Below are 6,719 nucleotides of genomic sequence, written 5' to 3'. Positions count from 1 at the left end.
TTTTCCCAAACCTTATTATGGTAAGTATATTGGCACAAAATGTCCTTGTCAGTAGTAGGACATGAATGATTTGTTTGGTTTAAGTACATGAAAATGGAACTGAATATGAAGAAACACAGCTCTTTAGAGATATGAATTAAAGAGCAAAAACTAATTCTATAAATGCATATAAATACTTAGTATGTGTCAGGAATGGTATTAGGCTTTGTTAATAAAAGAAAGATATTTAAGTCTTGCCTCTGCCAGATCATTTCTCTTATAAGTGTTTGCAGTTTCAGAATAACATAACCATACTGCTTTGACATGATATTTTCAAGCTTCATATTAGCATAGTATACCCAGAGAGGATATGGGTAAAAATTAACTATGAAACTTGATACTGAATAATAACAGGTGTGTTGGAAATGAAACTAATATTTATTTTTCCATTCAGATGTTCATTTGAGAAAATGTAGAAAATGGGAAAAAAGACATAAGTTCCGCTTGCAGTCCCCTTAACATTTCTTTGTCTTCCATTTCTTTTTTATGCATAGGTTTTTTTAAACATAATTTTGAAAATTTTGTCTTTATAATTTTTACCCTACTTTTTTCACTATATTAACATCATTTTACTAATTTCATAGTAACTGTAGTAAACTGTGATACACATTGAGACATTTGGGTTGCTTTAAAACTTTTTCTCCATTGTAAGTAACAAATAATTCCGTAATTTGCATTTTTACATGAGGCTTTCCTCATGTATTTAGAATTTTTCCTGAGACTTAACCAAAAATGGAACTAAGGAGCAAGATTATAGCGTTTTTATTCCTGGGGTTAGCTGAGAATAGTTTTGTCAGTAGTGACAGCAGGGGATGATGGAAAGCACAATTCATCATCCCACCCCTGCCTTTCTCTGCCATATAGATATTGATTGATGGCTGCAGTAGGAACGACCTTACCCAAGTCCACATAGCCAGAATGAGACCAAGACCCAGTTCCTAGGTGAATTTCCTTCTCTCTGTACCGTGATGTCTCGCTCCTTTATTTAGCAATAACTAATAGCTAAGTTTGGTAGGAATGTTAACTAAAGTTCAGTCCCTTAATGAATAATGCTCTCCTTTCTCTGCTTTAAACTTCAGTGATACTTTTAAGGTCTTGAACTATTTCTTAAAGGTTTGTCTTGATAGGTTCTAATCCTGTACCCTTTTGATAGCCTTACTATGCCTATTCAGTGCTAATGTGGGATTGTGTTGTCTCTGAAGACATTGAGTGTGTGTGCAACGCCTATCATAGCTGGTGTTGGGTTCAACTATACATTTAAACTCCCAAGCCTTGGATAGGCTATGTCTGACACCAGTTTACTCTGAAGGACATGGGACAGTAAGACACCATGCCAGGGGATGGTGGGAATTCTTCTGTGGGAATTCTTGCAGCAGTCCCCACAGACTGCATAGATAGGGGCAGGAGCCACCCTGATCTAGGAGCCATAAGGGACCACTCCCTCTTAGAACAGTCCCCTGTGCATAGCATCCCCATCCTGGCCAGGCACAGGGCCCAGGAACAGGAGGTACATTGTACTCAGGGACTTACTTATGTTCACTTGCAGCCCTCTCGGCTCTCACCTAGGACACAAGGTGCCACCCTGGGCATTTTACCAGAAGCAGGCTTACCTGGTCACATAGCTGATGGTCCACTTTCATCAGGTTTCCAGAGGAACCAAGCTAGAAAGCTAATCCAAGGTCAGTTCCCCAAACTCGAAGGAGAAAGGGGTTTTGAATACCTCTTGCTCACAGCCTGTTGCATCTTGCATAGTTATGGGCCCAGGTTTTGACAGTGACTTACTTCCTTTTATAAGGCCCCTGGCTAATGACTGACTGCCTCTGCAAAAAAGGTAGTAATAGTTAAGGTATTTTAAAGGGCCGGATGGAGGCGTTTCTGTCTGGATTAGGTGAAAATAAGACATCACCACCTAGCCTCCAAAGTTTTACAATTATATGATGGATTGGAGAGCTTTTTTCTCCTTGACCCAAAACCAAGTGGTGCCATAAATTTAGCAAAACTATTTATGAACTCATTACAGAGTAAGTTTTTTTTGATCTTGTGGCCAAACTAGTTGATAAGATTTTTCTTACACTTTTTATGTTGAAGTTTTATAACTACAGTCAGTGTCACAGAATTGATGTGCCTGCTAATTAACCATATTTTCTATATATTAATATTTCTCTTCTATATCCAGGGAAAGTACTGCTTACATGATCAGTTGTGAGAGGAAAGTTTGAGACATGAAGTGTTTGAACTTGGTTAATGTTTACAGAACTGCTCTTCTTGTCTGATGTCGGGTTTAGTTACAGCCACATTAAACAAAAAGGATGGACCTGGTGTGTACAGTATATCTGAGCAGTTTGTTTATAAAGGATCATGTCTCTTGGTCATGGTTTTCAAATAAATTTATGTTCAGTTGGTTGTGTGACAATGGGGATACTTTATTTGGAGGTAGGCCATGACCAGATAGGAAATTTCTCCTAGATCTTTTAGCTGCTTGAGTAAACCCATCTTAGTCTGAATTGGCTTATTTTCCCCAGATCAAACCTGTGCATTCTAGAGAGTAAAAAATAGAAAAATTAAAAAGCAAAAGTCAGCAGATAACAATCTCTTCCTTTTCATCAGTACACCCCAGACAACAACAAAAAAACACATCCTTGGCTTCTTCAGCCCATGTCTGGACTGGATTGGGCAATAATTTCTTTTCAGTCCAGAGGGAGCTTAAGAGTTCAATTTTAATTCACCCTAGATATTTAATTTTCAACTATACTATAGCTATTAGTTGCAGAACCAGAGCAAAGTGACAATTCTATTTGCTGTGACACTGAAACACTGACATCAGTGTTTGGTTAAAAAGTGGACTCATGATGGGGAAAGAAGCCTCGGTGGGTGGGTGGGTGGGGATACATTTTATTTTAGGGAAGGAGTGATCAAGTTCCAAGACAATAAGGATGACCCTGACAGACAGAATGCAGGAGGAGCAAGGAATTTGGCCTTGGGGATAGACAGAGGCAGGCAAGCTGGGAACTAAGCCTGAAACCCCTTCCTTTCTTCCCTCCTCCCTATCATACCCCCCCTTTTTGACCCTCTACCTATCCCACAGGTAAAAGTTGGCTATATCAGGAACTTCTGAAAGTAGATGGGGTCCAAACTGGTTCTGAGAGAAATTGAGATACAGTAAAGGTAGGGAAAACAGCTCAACCATAGAAATAACTAAAGAAAGGGGCATTTTGAAAGTATATAAGAATACAGCTTGGAGGGGTTTTTAAAAGGGACGAAATATAGTCAGACTGCCTTCATACAGCTCCAGTTTTTCATGTGTGACTCTGCATGTGTCATGATACAAAATTATAAAGACTAGTACTGAATAATGGCAAAACAAATACTAATATTTAAGTAATTAAAAGTGGAGGTATATACCGAAATACTGAACACTGGTTATGTCCACCCCAGAAATTATTTCTATGAAATTGTAATTAATATAAATATTTCAGAGTAACATACTTTTTTTTTTTTTTTAAAGATTTTATTTGACAGAGAGAGAGAGACAGCAAGAAAGGGAACACAAGCAGGGGGAGTGGGAGAGTGAGAAGTAGGCTTCCTGCAGAGTAGGGAGCCTGATGTGGGGCTCGATCCCAGGACCCTGGGACCATGACCTGAGCCGAAGGCAGACGCTTAACGACTGAGCCACCCAGGTGCCCCAGAGTAACATACTTTTTAAAAAGTGTTTTGAACACTTTAAATGAGATGGCAAAGGATATTTTAGGGAATCAAATTTTGGTCCTTCTAGTAGAGTAAAAACTCTCCGTTGTTAACATCTTTCATTTTGGTGCTTGATATTTCTGTATTTTGGGTTCCAAAGAATCATGTCACCAGGGAGTTTGCAGTAGGAGTTCCAATTACTGTTTTCTTAAATTAATTTTTTTTTCTACTTTCACATATTTAAAACAAGATCCTGTTGCACTGATAAAGGGTACCATTTATGACAAAGATGAAACCTTTGTAAACATGTATCTAATATGTCAAAATATATAAAGTGTTAGAAATTCAAGAAAAAATGGATCAAAACATTAGTGGGAGTCTTAATACACTATTCTCAGTCACTTACAGGCAAATCCTCTGGGCCACATTTTCTAGTCATAACTCAGATAATTTAGGCATTAATAGTTTCAAATAAATCTGAAACATTTTAAATTTAAACACTGAAATAACTTTGAGGTAAAAAAAAATGGAAACTAGAATTACAGGTTATTTAGGATTTAATGCAATGGGAAGCTAATGAGCTTAAAAACAGGGAATTCAGATGAAAATATGAGCCCTAGATCCCAAACTCAAAAGAATAAAAAACCAAATGTCCAACACACTAACTTTGCTGCCTCCGTCAATTAAGGTCAAGGATGATCTGTCTCAAGGTAATACTGTTTCTCTCCTGCCTCATCTTTTCCCCTCCAGTAATCTTGTCCTCCCAGAGCATTCCTTAACCACTTATTCCTGCAGTCACACCTGAGACCTTGTCATTACTAATCATTGCCACCCCTTCCTAATCTCATCCTCAAGCCATTCTGTCCCAGCTTGCTTGGGATTTCTGGCTGAAGCACAGGAAACGGAAGCCCCTGGGAACCTCCTGGAAAGAGGGAGGAATTTGGGAAAGTGACCCCAGTGTTGGTTACAAACTTCTGGGTTCATATGTGTTCCTAATCAGCATACCAAAGAACTGAACAAAAGGATAGACCACTGCCCAGTTTCTGGACTGGCTACTGTGTGGTGTACGAGCTTTGAAAACTGAACTGCCATTGGAATGACAGCACACAAGAGGACAGGATGGAACATGTGACCTGAACTTATCCAGAGAAATTCTCAGCTAAAACAAAAATACCAACATTCTCCATAGAATTTAAACAAGACCCAGAATTGCATAATATTCAAAATGTTCAGAGTACACTTAAAAATTACTTGGCATGTGATATACCAGAGAAGTACTCACATGAAAAGAGACAGAGTATAAGTTTATGTAGATAACATGAGAAGTTAAAAAATTAGAATGCAGAATAAGCAAAATTGATAAAACCAAGAACTGGTTCTTTGAAAATACTGATAATCAGGCTCCTTGCTCAGCAGGGAGCCTGCTTCTCCCTCTCCCTCTGCCTGCCGCTCGCCCTGCTTGTGCTCGCTCTCACTATCTCTCTCTCTCTTTCTGTGTGTGTCAAATGAATAAATGCAATCTTAAAAAAATACTGATAAAAATACACAAGCCTCTAACAACTCTGACTTATAAAAACAACATAAACTTATAGCATTACAAATGGGAGGTTTCTATGCACCAATACAGAGATTTTAAAGTTATACTAAGTACAACAACTGTATGCCAGTGCATTTGAAAATTTAGATGTAATGGATAACTTTCAAGGAAAATATAAATTACCAAAATATACTTACCAGGATGTAGTCATTCCCAGTCCCTGTGCCACATGTCTACTAACAGGTCAGGGTGGCTCTGCTCCATGCTCACTTCACTCTGGAATCCAGGCTGATGGATAAGCCTCTAGCTAGGACACTGATGGTCACATGGTCAAGCCTATATCATAGGAGGGAAGTATAATCCTATTCCAGGGAAGGACAATGAATATATGTGACCAATAAAACAGTGTCTCTAATGGTTTAAAACTGAATCTAACCATAACCCTGAAATAAATTGAAAAGATTGTTAAACATCTACACCCGCTTCTGCAAAAAAAAAAAAAAAGGAAAGAAAAAAGGGAAGAAGGAAGAAAAAGGAAGGAAAGAAGATAGATTAGATACATGCTGGAAGGAAGGAAGGAAGGGAAGGAAAGAAGGTGTTAGATAAATGCTGGAAGGAAGGGAGGGAGGGAGGAAGGAAGATAGATGCTGGACCAAAAGCTTTTATGGGTGAATTCTATCAAACTTTCAAGCAGCAGATCACTGTTATTTAATTACTCTAGAGTATAGAAAAAGAAGACAGATTTTCATCCATTTCATGATTTCATGAGGCCAGAATAACCATGGTGCCACAACCTGACAGAAAGCACAAAAGATCAACATTTCCAATGAATTGTTAGTCCATAAAATAAGTTATTTTGTCATGTAAATTGAGGAGATGCTGTGTAAAATTGCCTCCCATTGGAAAGCCCCAATACAGAATAGTGTAGTTCTACAGAATACTTTTTGCCTTGTTTAATCCACAATTTTCCAAATTTATGTCACTGTAGATCGCCCCACATTCCTCTTAATCCCTGTGGAGTTTTTGGAAATACTGTTACGAACCAATCTCAAATTGGAATATAGATGCAAAGATCTATATTACTTACTAATAAAATATTAGTAAATTAAATCAAGCTGTTTTAAAAATGTACCATGAACAAATGCAGTTTTTTCTAAGATTTTTAAGAAATATGGTTAAACATAAACAGATTTACTAATATAATTAATTACAATACTAGGTTAAGGAAAAAACCCGTTTGATTATCTCAATGGGTACAAGAAAGACATTTGAAAAACTCAACATACATTCTTTGTAAAAGGTCTTAGTAAAGTAGTAATGTAGTGAAAAGTTCTATAACCTAATCAAGGTAATTTAAGGTTAAAATGCTAGAAGCATTTAATCCATATTCTAGCCAGTGTGAAAAGACAAGAAGAAGAAATGAAGTATAAATATTTGAAAGGAAGAGAGAAAATTACCA

The sequence above is a fragment of the Leptonychotes weddellii genome, chromosome X (genome assembly GCF_054177405.1).
Source record: "Leptonychotes weddellii isolate Sample4059 chromosome X, ASM5417740v2, whole genome shotgun sequence".
Lineage (NCBI taxonomy): Eukaryota > Metazoa > Chordata > Mammalia > Carnivora > Phocidae > Leptonychotes > Leptonychotes weddellii.
The sequence above is the reverse complement of the archived record's forward strand: the minus strand, read 5'-3'. Positions refer to the sequence as shown.